This window comes from Chiloscyllium plagiosum, unplaced genomic scaffold, assembly GCF_037043375.1.
Source record: "Chiloscyllium plagiosum isolate Xiang-an unplaced genomic scaffold, Cpla_swu_hap1 HiC_scaffold_21, whole genome shotgun sequence".
Lineage (NCBI taxonomy): Eukaryota > Metazoa > Chordata > Chondrichthyes > Orectolobiformes > Hemiscylliidae > Chiloscyllium > Chiloscyllium plagiosum.
This window is the reverse complement of record NW_028270159.1, coordinates 63657943-63678658: the sequence shown is the minus strand read 5'-3', so window position 1 is coordinate 63678658 and position 20716 is coordinate 63657943. Positions and strand designations below refer to the sequence as shown.

Sequence of the window (20716 nt, the reverse complement as noted above, 5' to 3'; positions counted from 1 at the left end):
TGATCAATGCCAAAGCCCTGTTGCCCGTGGAGAGGGTGATGTTTAACTTTCTTGTATAGCTGCAGCTGGTATGGTATAGGTGTTCCCACAATGTGGCGAGGTAAGAGACATTAAAGATTATTCATTCAGCAACAGTAAAAATTTGAAGATAATGTCTAAATCAACAACGGTTTGTCTTATTATTATCATGCTTATAATTTCATAAAAAATATTATTGAGAACTTTAGACATAAAGCCAGAGATGAATATATTAGGTCAGGTGACCAAAAGCATTGCCAAAAAGCAGGTTTTGATGAATGTCTTAAAGATGAAAAACAGACCTATGAGGTTTTAGTTGAGAATTCCAGACAATGTTGCTTTAGCAAATGTGGAAACAGCCAGACAGATGAAGCAATGAAGTAACAAATTATTGGGAGTCTGATGTGGTTCTGTTCACCGAGCTGGAAGTGTTTGTTGCAAACGTTTCGTCCCCTGTCTAGGTGACATCCTCAGTGCTTGGGAGCCTCCTGTGAAGCGCTTCTGTGGTGTTTGCTCCGGCATTTATAGTGGCCTGTCCCTGCCGCTTCCGGTTGTCAGTTTCAGCTGTCCGCTGTAGTGGCCGGTATATTGGGTCCAGGTCGATGTGTTTGTTGATGGAGGTTGTGGATGAGTGCCATGCTTCTAGGAATTCCCTGGCTGTTCTTTGTTTGGCTTGCCCTATAATGGGAGGCGTTTCGTGGCGAGTTGATGTTCATGAATGCGGATCGTTAGCTGTCTTCCTGTTTGTCCTATATAGTGTTTTGTGCAGTCCTTGCATGGGATTTTGTACACTAAATTAGTTTTGCTCATGCTGGGTATCGGTTTGGTCATGTATAGGACAAACAGGAAGACAGCTAACGATCCGCATCCACGAACATCAACTAGCCACGAAACGACACGACCAGCTATCCTTAGTAGCCACACACGCAGACGACAAGCAACATGAATTTGACTGGGACAACACTACCAATATAGGGCAAGCGAAACAAAGAACAGCCAGGGAATTCCTAGAAGCTTGGCACTCATCCACAAACTCCATCAACAAACACATAGACCTGGACCCAATATACCAGCCACTACAGCGGACAGCTGAAACTGACAACCGGAAGGGGCAGGGACAGGCCACTATAAATGCCGGAGGAAACACCACAGAAGCGCTTCACAGGAGGCTCCCAAGCACTGAGGATGTCACCTAGACAGGGGACGAAACATTTGCAACAAAAACTTCCAGCTCGGCGAACAGAACCACAGCAACGAGCACCCGAGCTACAGATCTTCTCTCAAACACTGGGAGCCTCGAAGAAAATGGGTTGTCGAGGTCTCAAAGGGTGTGTGGTGCGGGGAGTGAGGGATGATCACAGCCAGGAAAAAAGTCAAGAGTGAGAATTTTAAATTGTTGTTGCTTATTAATATGATGTTGCTTATGAATAGGTTGGATTAACATGTTTGGGGAGAAGTGAGCACGTGGGCGACAGTTTTGGATTTTCTTGAGATTATAGGGAGGTTGAATTTGGGAGGCTGGCCAGGAGTGTGTTTGGATCTTTAAGTCTGGAGATAACACACAATGGATGAGAGTTTCAGTATATTAGCTGAGATGAGGGTGTAATCAGCTGGAAATAGTGGTGTTGGAGTGTGACTGGGTGTCAACTTCACTCCATCTCTGGGATTCAGCTGGTTGTCAGGTTAAGAATCAGGGCTGTAACACAATCGGGAGCTGAGTGGTCCTGGTGGAGCCTAAAATGAGTGTCGCTCAGCTGGCTGTTGCTGAGCACCTGCTGATTGATAGCCCTGTTAATGACATTTTCTATCACTTTACTGCTGATCGAGTGTGGACTGACAGACGGAAATTTTCTCGGTTGGATTTGACCTGTGATTTTGTGTTGAACATCCCTGGGCAATGTTCCACATTGTCGGTCGACGCCAGTGCTGGAGCGGTAGGTGGCTTGGTGGGAGGCAAGTTCTGGAGCACAAGCCATCAGTATTATTGCCAGAATGTTAGCAGGACCCATAGCCTTTACACTATTTGTCCATACTTGATATTACTCAAACTAAATTGAACTGGCTTAAAGCTCACATCTGTGTCGTAGGGAATCACTGGAGAAGGCTGAGATGGATCATCTCATTTTGCATCTGGCTGAAAATTACTGCAAATGCTGTCATCTTATCTTTTGCATGGATGTGTGAGACCCCTCCATCAGTAAGGGTGGGGATATCTGTAGTGCTTCCTGCAACAAGTTGTTTTATTGTTCATTACCATTCACAACTGGGTGTGACACAACTGCAGAGCTCCGATCTGATCCATTGGATGTGGGATCGCTTCGCTCTATCACTTGTTGCTGATGCTGTTTGATATGCAGATGGTCCTGTTTGGTAGCTTCACCAGTTTGGCACTTCATGTTTAGGTCTGCCTGGTGCTGCTCATGCCATGCCCTCCTTTTTTGTCAATTCTGATGTGTGAGTGCGGGATTTACAAACACATGAGATTACAGTTTGTGCTGGAGTACAGTTCTGCTGCTGTTGATGTCCCACAGTGCCTCACAGGTATCCAGTTTGAGTTCCTACATCTGTTCGAAGTCTGTCCCAATTATCACGGTGATAGTACCACTCAACAAGTGGTACTATGGAGAGTACTCTCAAATTTAAGGACCCTACCAACTCAGTCAGTAATCCTGCTGCTGAGTTACTCTTGGTGGAGGACATTGAAATCCTGTATCTAGAGTACTTGTGACACCATTTTACTGCCTCAGTGCTTCCTCCAAGTATTGTTCAACATGGAGGAGCACTGATTCAATAGCTGTGGGAGCACGGTACGTAATAATCAGCAGGAGCCATGAGACCTTCTGGTGTCCAAAGTCAATGCTAAGTACTCCCAGGGCAAATGGTTCCTGTGTGTACACCACTGTGCCATCACCTCTGCCTGGTCTCTCCTGCTGGTGGGACAGGACATATTCAGAGATTTCAGGAGAAAGTGAAGATTGCAGGTGCTGGAAATGAGAGTCGAGAATGTGGTGCTGGAAAAGCACAGCAGGTCAGGCTGATGAAGGGCTTAGGCTCGAAACATCGATTCTCCTGCTCCTCGGATGCTGCCTGACCTGTTGTGCTTTTCCATCACCACAATCTCGATATCGAGGGATGGTGATGACCGTGTCTGGTCATTGTCTGTAACGGATGATTCCATGAGTATGACTTTGTCAGGCTGTTCATTGACTAGTCTGTGAGACAGCTCTCCACATTTTGGCACAAAAAAAAAACAGATGGTAGTCTGGAGGATGTTGCACGGTCAAGAGGGCTGATTCTGTGGTTATATTTCCTAATGCCTTGTTAGATGCCGAGTGGGTCCATCCAATTTAATTCTTTTGTTGAGACTTTGCAGTGATTTATACAGTGAGTAGCTTGTTGGGCGACTGTCAGGTTGGCAGGATTTTTTCCGCCATTGACGATGGTTCCGCGGAGATCAGGAGATTCCTAATTCCAGTTAAATTTTACTTGAATTCAGATTCCACCATCTGCCGAGCTAGGATTCGAACCAGGACTTCAGTTGTACATTTTAATATTCTGAATAAAAGTTAAATACATCAGGTTTGTTCACACAAATTAAATATCACTAACCCTGGTTTTGTTTCTTTGTAAACACTGCCCATCATCCTGACTCCTTCATCCTTCCCTCCAACATCAAGAGCAAGGAGCACATTGAGTTTCTCTTTCACTAAGACTGAGACAATCCGATCAGCCACCTCTGCTGCTTCTCTCCCTCCCACTAGCACACGGAGCCAAACTATCTCGGATAATGGTTTTCAGTAGCAATGGAGCTGGGGTGAGGTGGAGACAAGCAACGTTTTAGAGACTGGAATTTCTGGTGTTTGGGATTGTGTAGATGTCTGATCAGAAGGTCACCTTGGGGTCATATATGACAGCAGGATTGTGAAGAGTGTGGTTCTGCCTCAGATAGTTCCCAGGGAGAGGGATAGGCACAGCAGTGTGCCTATCTCACGTGGTGTTCCTGGTTTTTGTCCCAAAATTACATCTTTCTCCAGTTTCTTGTCAAGCCTTATCAGGGCTCATCTTGACCTTTTACCCTAGTCTCTTTAAATTCCGAACATTACATCTCTGTTTCTTCCTCCTCCTCATCACTCCGCCTCGCCAATTCACAGATATTATTCCTTTTTGTGTTTGTCTTTTCTGGTTATGTCCTTCTCTTTCATTCTGCTAAAAACTAATATTTGACCTCACCATCGTTGGAAAATTCTGTTCCATCTCCACTCTCCCTTTCAAAATTCATTGTATTTGATGTACCTCTATCCTTGGCTCCTCCTGTATCTTTCCTACATACTGCCAGGAGGTGACATCATACAAAAGCACAGTGTTGGCCTTCACATTTACACTGACAATGCTCAGCTCTCCCTCCCCATCATCCCTCTCCATTGCTCCATTGATACTCTGTTATCAAACTGCTTACCACGTTCCCACTACTCGATTCGCTACACTTTCCTCAAATGAAAAGTTGCAATGGTTAAACCCATTGCCTTCAGTTGCTATTTCAAATAACTTTCCCTTACTGCTGTGCCTATCGCTCTCCCTAGGAACTATCTGAGGCAGAACCACACTCTTCACAATCCTGCTGTCATATATGACCCCAAGGTGACCTTCTGATCAGACATCTACACAATCCCAAACACCAGAAATTCCAGTCTCTAAAACGTTGCTTGTCTCCACCTCACCCCAGCTCCATTGCTACTGAAATCCGTTATCCGACTATGTGTTGCCTTAAACTTGACGAATCTGAAACAGAAACCTTGATTCAGTAACTGACACAGAATCTGGTTCCAGACTCCCCTCCCAGTATTTACTCTCAGACACATCCTCGCAGTTTCTATCCTGTCAAACACCTTAGGAATCCCAGATGTTTCAACAAGATCACCTCTCATTCTCCAGAATGAAGTGAGTAGATACCCAACTTGTTCAGCCTTTGCTTAAAAAATAATCCCTCCAAACCAGGGATCATCCCAGTGAACCTTGCCTGAAATGCCTCCAATAAAGTGACACATTTCCTTATCTAAAGGGACCAAAACTGCTCTCATTACTCCAGATACGGTGCTCTCACCAGCACTGCATAAAGTTACTCTCAGGTTACTCCAAACTCTCATACTGAAAACCCTTGAAACAAAACATTCCATTCCCCTTCCTAATGACCTGTTGTAACTGTGTGCTGGCTTTCTGTGTTTCCTCACAATTTCACCCAGCTCCCTTTGTGGTGCAGCTTTCTACAGTTTCCACCGTTTAAATAGCACTCTTCTTTTATTGTGTCCTCCAAAATGACCAATTTCCCTTTTTGCCAAATTATACTCCATCTGACAACTTGTTTCCCACATCTCCTGTGCATCTCTCTCTCTTCACAATCCTCTGAGAACTTTACAGCTATGCCTTTTCGAGGAGATTCCCCTCCCCCCACCCCCATTCTTCTAAACATTTACTGGGAGCACTGGGAAGTGTGCAAAGTTGCGTTGTTTTTAGGGATACTCTGTGGGATGACTGGGAGGAGCTTGCTGCCCATTGGTCAGAATGGACACAACTTGCCCATCAAGCTGCATGAGCCTTTCACACCCCATGTCTTATTGACGAGGCACAGTGGCAGCACGGAAGGAAAGAAAAGGAAGCAAATCCTGCTCTCGACATCTCACTAACACTGGGAACATTCTGTCCCATGTGCCAAATATCTGTCCTGTTCAGTCACCTGAAGTCCCAAGGTGGAAACTACTAGAAACCCACATAGATTTACCCCTGAATTGACTGCTGGTCTCCACGAGGGTAATGTGTACAGTCATCCTGGGACAGGAGGAGGGGATGGTGTGAGTTTCTAATATGAACTGACAGTGACAGACTTTATAAACTTGTATTACAGGATACTACAGGTAGGCATTCAGATGGTAATCTCAGTAATTGTAATGCCAAACCCTGACAGAATTACAGAATTCATCAGGGCCTGGATATTTGCATTGTGTGTGAGGATTATGTTCCAGCTCGAACCCGATTTCTGCATAAAAGTTCCCTTCTGAATCAGCCCATTCTCTTAATAGATCTCCCCAAATCATCAATGTGTCCTCTAACCCTTGTATATTGAACTGATGGGTGTAAGGTTTATTATTATAACGTGTAACTTTTGTGAACCCCTCTCTCACAGCTCCCATCAAGTTCATTTGCTACAAGGAGAACAATCTATTTCCCCAAACCCCTGATTGCCCAATGTCTCTTTGTCTCTATAAGATTCACCTCAGGATTGTGTTGGAACAGTCTCCACTTGCCTGCATCAGTGCAACCCCAACAATATTAAAGAAAGTGAACATCCTCCAGGACAAAGCACTGTGCTTGAGTGGCGTCCCAGCCACGAACTTCAGCATTCTCTCTCTCCACCCCTGAGGCACAGTGACACTGTGGAAAAGGTAAAGTCAGCATTGTCCTAGTAGGTCTTACGACCGCTCTCTCGTTATGGAGAGATGTAGGGTGGTGGTATGACCTGAAGGTTACCACAGTCCAGACAAAGAGAAAGGTTGAGAAGGAGAGTCCATCTATTGTAGATCGATATTATCTATGTATCAGCAACAACTATATCATACCAATGAATAATGAAAAAGAATATCCAAAACACTCCACTAAAATCCCCCATTCCTTGAACCATCCTGGTCAATCTCCTGTGCGCCCTCTCAGGGACCCTGCCATCCTTCCCAATGTGTGGGCGATCTCTGGTTTGCACTGACCCAGCTGCTCTTTGTTCTTGTGGGTGATGTCATCATTGAGCAACAGTTGCACTAAACCTCATTTTTTTTGAAGAGTGGGAGACACAGAATTGCCAATAGCATTTAAGACATATTTAGGTGCACGCTTGCAATGCCAAGACAGATAACGCGATGGACCAAGTATTGAAAAATGGATTAGGATAGTTAAGTGGTAGATTTCTTTACTGGCACAGACTCAATGGACCACAGAGCCTTTTATCTGTGCTGTAAACCTCTAGATACTTAATGTAGGAATATGACAGGCCACATTTGAAACTAGGCCAGAAAAGGCGATATTAGAACAGAATGCACATGATAGGTCTATGTGTTTGGGAGGAAAGTGAGAGAGAGATTTATGAGGAACTTCTGGAGCTCGGTGCAGGAATCTGAAAGGGCCGTCATCAAGTGAGGAATAAAAATGGACTCTCCTGAAGGGTGGAGTCAAAGAAAGGCACATGTAGTAGAGATTTGAGAGACTGGAGGGGATTAGAATTAGGGGTAGTTCTGATCCTGTGCCCACACCTCCTCCCTCACCTCTATCCAAGGCCCTAAAGGAGCCTTCCACATCCATCAAAGTTTTACCTGCACATCCACTAATATCATTTATTGTATCCGTTGCTCCCGATGTGGTCTCCTCTACATTGGGGAGACTGGGCGCCTCCTAGCAGAGCGCTTTAGGGAACATCTCCGAGACACCCGCACCAATCAACCAAACCACCCCGTGGCCCAACATTTCAACTCCCCCTTCCACTCTGCCGAGGACATGGAGGTCCTGGGCCTCCTTCACCGCCGCTCCCTCACCACCAGACGCCTGGAGGAAGAAAGCCTCATCTTCCGCCTCGGAACACTTCAACCCCAGGGCATCAATGTGGACTTCAACAGCTTCCTCATTTCCCTTTCCCCCACCTCATCCTAGTTTCAAACTTCCAGCTCCGCACTGTCCCCTTGACTTGTCCGGACTTGTCCGACCTGCCTAGCTCCTTTTCCACCTATCCACTCCATCCTCTCCTCCCTGACCTATCACCTTCATCTCCTCCCTCACTCACCTATTGTGCTCTATGCTAATTTCTCCCCACCCCCACCCTCCTCTAGCTTATCTCTCCACGCTTCAGGCTCTCTGCCTTTATTCCTGATGAAGGGCATTTGCCCGAAACGTCGATTTTGCTGCTCGTTGGATGCTGCCTGAATTGCTGTGCTCTTCCAGCACCACTGATCCAGAATTTCCTATTAGATACCTGTCTAAATGACTTTCTCGTAGAATCCCTACAGGGTGGAAACTGGCCATTTGCCCAACATATCCACCCACACCCATTCCCCTACGTTTACCCCACACTAATGCACCCAACATACGCATCTCTGAACAGTGTAGGCGATTTAGCATGGCCAATTTACTCGTGGGAGGAAACCCACACAGACACGGGGATAATGTGCAAAGTTCACGCAGAGAGTCGCTGGAGGCTGGAATTGAACGCGAATCCCTGTGTTGTGAGCCACCGTGCTCCCCAGCAGTTGTAATTGTATTCACATCTACCACTCCTCTGGAAGTTCATTCAACACATTAACCAACTCAGTGTTAAAAAAAAAATCTCCAATGTCTTTTTAAAGCCTTTTCTCCCCTCATCTGTAATGTTATGCAGCCCTCTCTTGAATTGCATCCCCTGCTGGAAAGGGCCTCTAATGAGGTTACCCCTCAACCTCCGACACTCCAGTGAAAAGAAGTCCCTGTGTCTCCTTATAACCGCAACCATCCATTACCATCACCATCACCATCCTGTTAAATGTCTTCTGAATCCAATCCAATTTAATGATATCCCTCCTAGACCGGCACAACCAGAAATGGGCACAGTAATCCAGAAGAGACCTCCCCAACATCCTGTACAGTCTCAACATAACGTCCCAACTCTTATACTCAAAGATCTGAGAAATTAAGGCAAATGTGCTAAACACCTTCTTAACCACCCTGTCTACATATGACACAAATTTCAAAAACCTGAACCCTTAAGACTCTTTGTTCTTTATCACTTCTCAAGGCCTGACCTTCAATGTGTAATTCCTGCCCTTATTTGTTTTATGAAAATGTAATATCTTGCATTTATTCAATTTAAACTCCATCTGCCACTCTTCAGCCATTCACCCAGTTGATCAAGATCTCTTTGGAATCGTACAAAACCTTTGTTGTTTTCCACTTTAACATCATTTTTCGTGTCACCCACAGACTTACAACCCAAACTTTCCATATTCTCATTGAAATCATTCATATGAATGGCAAATAAAAGTGGACCCAGCACTGATTCCTGTGGAACACCACTAGTCACAAGCCTTTAGTCTGAAAAACAACCCTCCACTATTTCTCTCTCGCCTACTATTTCAATTCTGACTATCACTGATCATTCCATATCTCTCCAAATAAATGTATCCTATCCATCAGAATCACTTGCAGCAACTTACCCATCACTAAAGTCAGACTCACAGGCCTCTCGTTCCCAGGCTTCTGCTTATATTACTTCACAGACAACGGTACAACATTGGCCGCTCTCCAGTCATCAGACAACTCAGACGCCATTTTTGATTGTACAAATCTTTCCAAAAGGAGCCGACAATTTCGTCCCACCCAAAGTGTTCCCCTGCTCTCACTTCAATTACTTACCCTGCTTATTAACTGAGAAAAAGTCAGGTTTCGCTCCTTCTCTGACAGGAACATTTACATATTGATAAAGAAAATGTTCTTGAACTCATTTAAGAACATAACTTCGTCACCAATTAAATCTTTCACACTATAGTAGTCCCAGTCAATATTTGGAAAATTTAATTCACTACTATTACAAACTTATTATTCTGCCATATTCCTGAGTTCTCTCTGTACATTGTTCCACAAGTTCCCTCTGATTATTGCAGGGTCTATAGTGCCATCGAACAAGGTGATTTTTTGTTGTTTATTTGAAAGCCTCTGTGAGCACAGCATTTCAAAAACAAAGCTGTCTTCCACGATTTCAGTTTTCCTTGTGAATATTCAGAGGATGTGGGTGTCACTGACCAGGCCAGCATTCATTGTCCATGCTTTATAACCCAGAGGGCAATGAGAGTCAGCCGCATTGCTGTGCGTGTGGAGTCTCACGTAGGCCAGAGCAGGTAAGGATAGCAGTTTCCTTCCCTAAAGGACTTTAGTGAACCAGATGGGTGTTTCCGAACAATCGACAATGGTTTTATGGCCATCATTAAACTTTTCATTACAGATTTTATTGAATTCAATTGCCACTATTTGCCATGGTCGAATTTAAGTCCAGGACCCCAGAACATTACCTGGGTGTCCAGATTACTCCTCCAGGTGACAATACCTTTTAGGTGATCCCCTCCCCTGATAATGATGTTAAAAATAAAGATCTCCTTCTATGTTTGTAATTTGAGGAAATGAATTAAGACATCTCCAAAGACTTCTTCAAAAATCTAGCGAGAATAATCTGTTTGGGGAAACAAATCGTACTTTTTTGAAGGTTTTTTTTAGATCTGATTAGTTAGAATTGACAGTGCAGCAGTCTGTAAGGTCTGTAAAAACAGTAAGTAAGTTAAAGCTTTATCAATGTTTCCTTTTACAGAGTTTGCATTTCATAACGAGTAATTGCTACTCAAAATCATCAAAAAGACTCAAAGTGCAATTAAATTCAATCTATAACAGATGAGCACTAAGAGTTAATATACGACTGCGTTCAACAGCCTCAGTACTAAAATGGTCTCTCTCCCTCTCTCGTGTCCTTTTGAACTCTCAAGCAAACATTTATTTTCTCTCTGTGACAGCCCCGCTTGCAAGGGCTAATAAGAATCCATTATAATCGGCAGCGTCTGACCGTTAATTACAACGCATTTGATAGTACCGATTTTCGTTTCAGGGTCAGATTCAAACACTGTCATTACTTTCACAAGGAAATGCCTGTCAATGTTATCACTTGGTGTCCTGTTCACACAGATACACCGATACTAAGCCAAATGTTCTTAATTGTCTTACAGCATCGTGTTATCATTTGCTGACCCCAGGTGTCAATATCTTTTGCATTCTTAAAGTTCACCCCTTTTCTGAGCCCTTCTGCCTGTCTATTTTCTAGTGCAGTAAATGTGTTCAATATTTCAGCATTATATTTTAGTCTTTGTTTGTGAAACTAATAAATTAAAATAGATTTCCTTTTATTTTATGGAGAGGTAGCAAAACGTCTGATAATTCTTCTTCAAGCTGAAATGTTTAAGCAGTGATTTCGAACAGGAGCAGATTTGTTTCCAAGATACTTAATTTACAGAGAGACCGAGATATAAATCATTTAACACTGTCACAACTTTTAGTAACTAATAAAATTGGCAAAACATGCAGGGTGAAAATTTTTTTTTTTTTTTTAGATTAGATTAGATTACTTACAGTGTGGAAACAGGCCCTTCGGCCCAACAAGTCCACACCGACCCGCCGAAGCGCAACCCACCCATACCCCTACCTTTACCCCTTTAACCTAATGTGAAGATTATTTTACTTGGTTAGTTCTGAGCATCGGGAACAGTTTGAAAGGCAGCTGCATGCAGATTCAGAAGTTATTCTTAAAATGGTTTGGAATTTAACTTATTGAGGAAAGATTTGGAGGGATATGGACAATAAGGAGAGGGATTGGGACAGATTTCCAGCATCTCCAGAGGGAGAGAGCACAGCCCCAATGATCTGAATTGCCCCCAGCCCTTGTGTTCTGTGATACTGCCCCATTTACTGTGAATGATGAAGTTCATACCAGGGCAGAGAGAGGGAGGATTCCACCACTCACCTCACAACAGGGCCCGGCTGATTGATGGTAGCTCAAGGCCCAAAGGATGTGAGTTGGTGTGGACAACACGTGACCAAGAGCCATGCAGGCGCAGTGTCACTGACTCATGTAAAAAAACCCTAATCATGCAACGAAAAACGTCATTACTTGAACCATCCTGGTAAATCTTTTGTACCCCCTCTCAGGAACCCTGCCATCCTTCCCAATGTGTGGGGAATCTCTGGTTTACACAGACCTAGCTACTCTGTATTGCTGTGGGTGATGTCGTCGTAGAGCAATGGTTGCACTAAATCTCACTGTCTATAAGGGTGGGAGACACAAAAATCCCAACAATATTTAAGATGTATTTAGATATACTCTTGCAATGCCAAGGCAGATACGCCTATGGGCTATGCGCTGGAAAATGGGATCAGAATACTTATCTGGTAGTTTCCTTTATGGCACAGATCCAATGGACCACAGAGCCTTTTTCTGTACTGAAGGAATTCAAGACAATTAATATAGGAATATGTCACGCCACATTTGGAACCAGGTAAGGGAGGGGATATTAGAAAGAATGATACATGATTGTTTAATGTTTTTGTGAGGAAAGCTCATCCCAGCTCTTCCCCCTTAACATCCCCTCCCCACCCTAGCACCTTCCCTCTCAACATCCCCCTCCCCAGCACAGCATCTTGCCTCTGAAAATCGCCTTCCCTACCCTACCACCTTACCACTCAACATTCCCTTCCCAAACCACAGCCCCTTCGCCCTCAATAACTCCATCCCCAACCCCAGCAACATCCTTCTCAACATCCCATTCCCCAACCCCAGTACCTTTCCCTCTGAACAGCCCCCTACTCACCTAAGCCCCACTCCTCACAACATACCACACTCCCACCCCATCAATTTCCCTCTCACCCATTCCCCTCCCCACTCCAGAATCTTCCCTCTAAACATCCCTCCTTCCCACTACAGCACCTTCTCTCTCAACATAACCCTCCCCATACCCAGCACCTTCTCTCTCAACATCCCCATTCCACACCCCAGCATCTTCCCTCTCAAAATCCCCATCCCCACCATAGCAACTTCCACCTCAATGTCCCCCTCCCACCCCAGCACTTCATCTCTCAACTTCCGCCTCACCCACCCCAGCTCCTTCCCTCTCAAATCCCCCTCCCCTGCCCAGCAACTTCCCTCTTCAGTTGCTATTACAAATTACTTTCCCCACACTTATGAGCCCCTCCCTCTCACTGAGAACTGTCTGAGGCAGAACTACACACTTCACAATATTGCTCTCATTTCTGACCCCAAGGTGACCTTCTGATCAGTCATCACAAACATCAGGAATTCCAATCTCTAAAATGTTGCTTGTCTCCACCTCACCCCAGCTCCATTGCACTGAAACCTCATACCCATGTTTGTGTTGCTTTAAACTTGACGAATCTGAAACAGAAACCTAGATTCGTGACTGACCCAGAATCTGGTTCCAGACTCCCCCATGGTGGGACACACCACCTCAGTATTTACCTGGAATATATGTTTCAATGAGATCACCTCTCATTTTTCCAAAATCCAGTGAGAAGTTTCCCAACTTGTCCAGCCTTTTCTTAAAAAGATACTCCCTCCAGCTAGGGATCATCCAGTGAATCTTATCTGAAATGCTTCTGATGAAATGTTATGTTTCCTTAACTAAAGTGTGCAAAGTTGCGATGTTTTTATGGGTACTCTGTGGGATGACTGGGAGGAGCTTGCTACCCATTGGTCAGAATGGAGATAACTTGCCCATTAAGATGCATGAGCCTTTCACCCCCCATATCTTATTGATGAGGCACAGCGGCAGCACGGAATGAGAGAAAAGGAAGCAAATCCTGCTCTCCACATCTCACTGAATCTTGGAATATTCTGTCCCATGTGAAAAAGATCTGCCCTGTTTAGTCACATGAAGTCCCAAGGTGGAAACTCATACAAACCCACATAGATTTCCCTCTGAACAAACTGCTGGTCTCCACGAGGGGGGATGTGTACAGTCATCTTGTGCTCGGAGGAGGAGATGGTGTGAGTTTCCAATCTGAACTGACAGTGACGGATTTTATAAACTTGTATTACAGGATACTACAGGTGGACATTCAGATGGGCATCTTAGTAACTGTAACGTCAACCTCTGACAGAATTACTCAATTCATCAGGACCTGGATGATCACATTGTGAGAGAGTGCTGTGTTCCAGCTCATTCCCACTTGCTGCATAAAAGTTATCCTTTGAATCATCCCATTCTCTGAGTTGGTCTTCCCCCAAATCTTCAATATGTGTCCTTTAAATCCTTTTATGATGAGCTGACGAGTGTTAAGTTTATCATCTTGATGTATATGTCTTGTGAAACTCTCTATGACAGCTCCGCTCAATTTTCTTTGCGACAAGGAGAACGATCTCAGTTTCCCCAAACCCGTGTTTCCCCAATGTCTGTTTGCTTTCTATAAGGCACACATCAGGATTGTGTTGGAACAGTCTCCACTTGCCTGCATCAGTGCAGCCCCCAACACTATTAAAGAAAGTGAACATCCTCCAGGATAAAGCACTGTGCCTGAGTGGTGTCCCATCCACCAACTTCAGCAATCTCTCTTTCCACCCCCTAGGCACAGTGGCATCACTGTGTAAAAGGGAAAGTCAGCATTGTCCAACCAGACCATTGGGCTGCTCTCTAATTAGGGAGATATGTCTGCTGGTGGTTTAGCATGATGTTTACCACAGCCCAGACAAGGGGAGAGGTTGGGAAGGAGAGTCCATCTATTGGAGATGAACATTTTTGTGCATTATTAACGCTGATGTCCTGCAACTAAAATCCCCCATTCCTGAACCATCCTGGTAAATCTCTTGTGCCCCGTCTTAGGGACCCTGCCAAACTTCCCAATGTGTGGGGAACCTCTAGTTTGCACAGACCCAGCTGCTCTGTGCTCCTGTGGGTGATGTCATCATAGAGCAACAGTTGCACTAAACCTCACTGTCTCTCAGGGTGGGAGACAGAAATCCCAATAGCATTTAAGGTGTATTTGGGTGTACACTTGCGATGCCACTACAGATAAATTTTGGACCAAATATTAGAAAATAGATTAGGATAGTAAAGAGGTTGTTTTCTTTTTGTCACAGACAGACCCGATGGATAACAGAGACGTTTTCTGTGTTGCAGACGACTGAGATGCCTAATATAGGAATACGACGTGCCGAATTTAAAATTAGGTCTGAGAAGTTGATGTTAGATCAGATGAGACATGATTGTTTGACGATTTTTAGGAGGAAAGAGACGGAGAGGTTCTGGAGTAAATTCTGCTACTTTGGGCGCAAGAATTTGATGATGCCATCATCACGGGTGAAATAAAAGTGAGGTATCCTCAAGGCTGGAATTAAAGAAATGCACACATAGCAGAACTTGGAGACACTCGAGATTAGAGGTAGGAGAATAATGAGGCTGGAAGAGTCCGGGAGGATTGTGAGTTTGGAGGATGTTAGAGATAGAGATGTTTGTGATAGCAGAGATAGTGTGGGTTTTGAGGCTGGAGAGGAATTAGATATAAGGAAGAGTTGTAAGGCTGGATGACGGGACAGTGATGGAGTTGTGAGAATACAGGAATTAACAGATAGTGAGAGTTAGTCATACAGATAAACAACACAGAAACAGACACTGAGATCCAACAAATCCATGTCTACTATCTTTCCAAACTGGACTAATCTCACCTGCCTCTACTTGGTCCACACCCATACAATAATGTAGCTGCCCCAAATGTCTCTCATAGAATTCCATGCCCATACTCTACATCCACCTTTGACTAATTCACCCAACGTACACATCCCTGAACACTCGGTGCAATTTACTATGGCCAATTCACGTAGCCTGCAGATGCTTAGACTATGGGAGGAAACTGACACCTGGAAGAAACCCATGCAGACACTAGGAGAACATACAAGCCCCACAGAGACAGTTGCCCCAGGCTGGAATCGGCCCCAGGCTGTGAGGTAGCAGTGCTAGCCACTGTGCCACCCTGAAATTGTAATTGTACTCACAGCCACCACTTCCTCTGGAAGTTCATTCCACATATGAACCACTGTCTGTGCAAAAGCTTTTTAAAAAAATTCTTAACATCTTGGATCGCGCCCCCTCCTGGAAAGGACGCGTGCTATTCACATTACATAGAATATAGAACATAGAAAAATACAGAGCAGTACAGGCCCTTTGGCACTCGATGTTGCGCCGATCCAAACCCATCTAACCTACACTAGCCCACTATCCTCAATATGCCTATCCAATGCCCGTTAAAATGCCCATAAAGAGGCCCTACTGGCAGGGCATTCCATGAACTCACGACTCGCTGAGTAAAGAATCTACCCCTAGCATCTGTCCTATACCTACCACCCCTTAATTTAAAGCTATGCCCCCTCGTAATAGCTGACTCCATATGTGGTAAAAGGTTCTCATGGTCAACCCTATCTAAACCCCTAATCATCTCGAACACCTCTATCAAGTCACCCCTAAACCTTTCTCGAATGAAAACAGCCCCAAGTGCCTCAGCCATTCCTCATACGATCTTCCTACCATACCAGGCAACATCCTGGTAAACCTCCTCTGCACCCATTCCAGTGCCTCTACATCCTTCCTGTAGTATGGCGACCACAACTGCACACAATACTCCAGATACGGCCGGACCAGAGTCTTATACAACTGCAACATGACCTCAGGACTCCGGAACTCAATTCCTCTACCAATAAAAGCCAGTACGCCATATGCTTTCTTCACATGATTCTTTACCTGGGTGGCAACTTTCATCTACACTACCAAGTATCTGACCATTAGCCCAGTACCCCATCTTCTTGTTACTCTTCCCAAAGTGAAGCACTTTACACTTACCTACATTGAACTTCATTTGCCACCATTCTGCCAGCTCTGCAGCTTATCTATATACCGTTGTAACCTGCCACATCCTTCTTCACTGTCAAAAACTCCACCGACTTTCGTATCATCAGCAAACTTGCTCACCCAACCTTCTAGCCCCTCCTCCAGGTCATTTATAAAAATGACAAACAGCAATGGTCCCAAAACAGATCCTTACGGAACACCGCTCGTAACTGCACTCCAAGATGAACCTTTACCATCAACTACTACCCTCTGTCTTCTTCCAGCCAGCCAACTCCTAATCCAAACCTCCAACTCACCCTCAATGCCATACCTCCGTATTTTTTGCAGTAGTCTACCATGGGGAACCTTATCAAACGCCTTACTAAAATCCATATACACCACATATACCGCTTTACCCTCGTCCACCTCCTTAGTCACCTTCTCAAAGAATTCAATAAGGTTTGTGAGGCACGACCTGCCCTTCACAAAACCATGCTGACTATCCTTGATCACATTATTCCTATCCAGATGTTCAGACATCCTATCCCTTACAATTCTCTAAGACTTTGCCCACAACAGAAGTGAGACTCACCGGCTTATAGTTACTAGAGTTATCCCTACTCACCTTCTTGAACAAGAGAACCACATTTGCTATCCTCCAGTCTTCTGGCACTATTCCTGTAGACAACGAGGACATAAAAATCAAGGCCAATGGCTCTGCAATCTCCTCCCTTGCTTCCCAGAGAATCCTAGGATAAATGCCATCAGGCCCAGGGGACTTATCTATTTTCACCCTTTCCAGAATTTCCAACACCTCTTCCCTACATACCTCAAAGCCATCCATTCTAATTAATTCTAACTCAGTATTCACATCGGCAACAATGTCCTGTTCCTGAGTGAATACCGACGAAAAGTATTAATTCAGTGTCTCCCCAATCTCTTCAGCCTCCACACAAAATTCCCACTACTATCCTTGACTGGACCTATTCCTACCCTAGTCATTCTTTTAATCCTGACATACCTATAAAAAGCCTTCGGGTTTCCCCTAATACTACCAACTGAGGACTTTTCATGTCCCCTCCTTGCTGCTCTTAGCTCTCTTCAGATCCTTCCTGGCTACCTTATAACTCTCAATCGCCCCAATTGAACCTTCACACCTCATCTTTACATAGGCCACCCTTTTCCCTTTAACAAGGGATTCCAATTCCTTATTAAACCACGGCTCCTTCACACGACCCTTTCCTCCCTGCCTGACAGGTACACACTTATCAAGGACATTCAATAGTTGCTCCTTGAACAAGCTCCACATATCAATTGCGCCCTTCCCTTGAAGCTTACTTTTCCAAGCCACGCATCCTAAGTCGTGACTCACCGCATCATAATTTCCCTGCCCCCAGCTATAACTCTTGCCCTGCAGTGCACACTTATCCCTCTCCATCACGAGAGTAAAAGTCACCGAATTGTGGTCACTGTCCCCAAAGTGCTCACCTACCTCCAATTCTAACACCTGGCCTGGTTCGTTACCCAGAACCAAATCCAGTATGGCCTCACCTATTGTTGGCCTGTCGTCATATTGTGTCAGGAAACCCTCCTGCACACATTGGACAAACATCGACCCATCTAACGAACTCGAGCTATAGCTTTCCCAGCCAATATCGGAAAAGTTAAAGTCCCCCATAACAACCACCCTATTATTTTCACTCTTCTCCTGAATCATCCTCGCAATCCTTTCTTCCACGTCTCTTGGACTATTAGGAGGCCTGTAGAAAACTCCTAACAGGGTGACCTCACCTTTCCTATTCCTATCCTCAGCCCAAACTACCTCAGATGGCGAGTCTTCATCCATCGTCCTTTCCACCGCTGTAATACTATCTTTGACAAGCAATGCCACACCTCCCCCTCTTTTACCCCCACCTCTGACCCTACTAAAACATTTAAACACTGGAACCTGCAACAGCCAATCCTGTCCCTGTTCTACCCATGTCTCCGTAATAGCCACAACATCGAAATCCCAGGTACCAACCCACGCTGCAAGTTGACCTACCTTGTTTCGTATATTTCTTGCATTGAAGTATACACACTTCAAGCCACTTTCCTGTTTACACGCACCCTCCTTTGAGATTGATGTCATGTTCCTAACCTCCCTACACTCCAGGTCCTGCACCCTAAAGTTACAGTCTAGGTTCCCATGCCCCTGCAGAGTTAGTTTAAACCCCCCCCCCCCCCCCCCGCAAAGAGCACAAGCAAACCTCCCCCCAAGGATACTGGTGCCCCTCAGGTTCAGGTGTAGACCATCCTATTTATAGAGGTCCCACCTTCCCCAGAAAGAACCCCAGTTATTCAGATACAGGAGTCCCTCCCTCCTGCACCATCCCTGTAGCCACGCAATTAACTGTTCTCTCCCTATTCCTCGACTCTCTATCATGTACGGGTAACAAACCAGAGCCAACAACTCTGTTCTATCTCAGCTTCCAACTTAGCTCCCTGAAAGCCTGCCTAACATCCTCCGCCCTCTTCCTAGCTATGTTGTTGGTGCCAATGTGGACCACGACTTCGGGCTGCTCCCCCTTAAGGACCTGGAAAACACGATCAGAGACGTGACGTACCCTTGCACCTGGGAGGCAACATACCAAACGTGAGTCTCTCTCGCCCCCACAAAACCGCCTAACTGTGCCCCGAACTATCGAGTCCCCAATAACTATTGTTCTGCTCTTCTCCACCCTTTCCTTCTGAGCAACGGGGACAGGCTCCATGCCAGAGGCCTGGACCCCATTGCTTACCCCTGGTAAGTCGTCCCCCCCACAAGTATCCAAAACGGTATACTTGTTCTTGAGGGGAACGGCCGCAGGGGGTCCCTGCACTGGCTGCTTCCTCCCAGTCCCCCTCACTGTCACCCATCTGTCTGCAATATCTGGAGTTACTACTTCCCTAAAGCTCCGATCTATGACCCCCTCTGCCTCCCGAATGATCCTAAGTTCATCCAACTCCAGCTCCAGTTCACTAACACGGTCTTAGAGGAGCTGGAGATGGGTGCACTTCCTGCAAGTGTAATCAGCAAGGACGACCATGCCATCCCTCACCTCAAACATGTTGCAAGAGGAACATTGCACTGCCTTCACTGCCATCCCTCTAAAAGCAACCTTTAAAAACAAACTAGGTCCAAGAATAGAACAAGCAAAATGCAGTACTTACCACAACGGGTGGGAGGCACTACCGTTGCCGTGCCTCGGGTTCCTCTTCTGCGCGCTTTTATAGGGAAAAAAAACCTACCCAGGTAAGTTTGCGCTACAACAGCTTCCGGGTCCGCTCCTCGCTTTTATTTAAAAACCTGTACTCTTTTTTTTATTACCTGTACCCTTTATGGTTTTATAAACCTCTGATAATATCACCCCTCAGCCTCATACACTCCAATGAAAGACGGCACAGCCTATCCAGCCTCAGGTGACTGCTTATAATTGAAACCATTCATTCCCACCAATATCCTGGTAAATCTCTTCTAAACCCGCTCCAACTTAATAATGTCCTCCCGAAAACAACACAACCAGAACTGGGCACAGTATTCCAGAAGATGCCTCCACAACGTCCTGTACAATCTCCAACATAATATCCCAAATCTTATACTCAAAGGTCTGAGCAATGATTGCAAGCATGCTAAACACCTGAACCACCCTGTCTACATGTGACACAGGCTTCAAAGACCTGTAACCCTCCATCTCTGTGTTCCCATTTCACTACTCGAGGCCCTACTTTTAATCGGTTCCTGCCCTCGTTTGTTTTATCAAGATGTAATATTTTGCATTTATTCCAATCCAAAAATCCAAAAAATCCTGAGCGCTACAGACAGTTGGAGCACACTAAAGAGGGAAGTCAGGACGGCAAACAGGGAACATGAGATAGCTTTGGCAAAAATGGTTAAGGATAATCCAAAGGGTTTTTATAAATACATTAAGAACAAAAGGCTAATTCGAGAGAGAATAGGGCCCCTCAAATATCAGCAAGACAGCCTATGTGTGGAGCCACAGGAAATACTAACTGAGTATTTTGCATCAATGTTTACTGTGGAGAAGGACATGGAAGATTTAGAATGTGGGGAAATAGATGGTGATATCATGAAAATGTCCATCTTACGGAGGAGGTAGTGCTGTGTGTCTTGTAACGCGTAAAGCTTGGCAAATCCCCAGGACGGATGAGGTGTACTCTCTAATTCTGTGAGAATCGATTGCTGGGCCCCTTGCAGAGATATTTTAGATTAGATTACTTACAGCGTG

The 20716-nt window shown here is 45.0% G+C and overlaps 1 long non-coding RNA gene across 1 annotated transcript in view; it reads left to right on the top strand.

The window, feature by feature from the left end:
• Positions 1-37: 37 nt before the first annotated feature.
• The window catches only part of LOC148146287 (uncharacterized), a 32680-nt gene continuing 12001 nt past the window's right edge, over positions 38-20716 (top strand). The window contains exons 1-2 of the long non-coding RNA XR_015760802.1: positions 38-100; positions 12028-12113. This is a non-coding gene — a long non-coding RNA (uncharacterized LOC148146287). The remainder of the gene's footprint in view (positions 101-12027; positions 12114-20716) is intronic.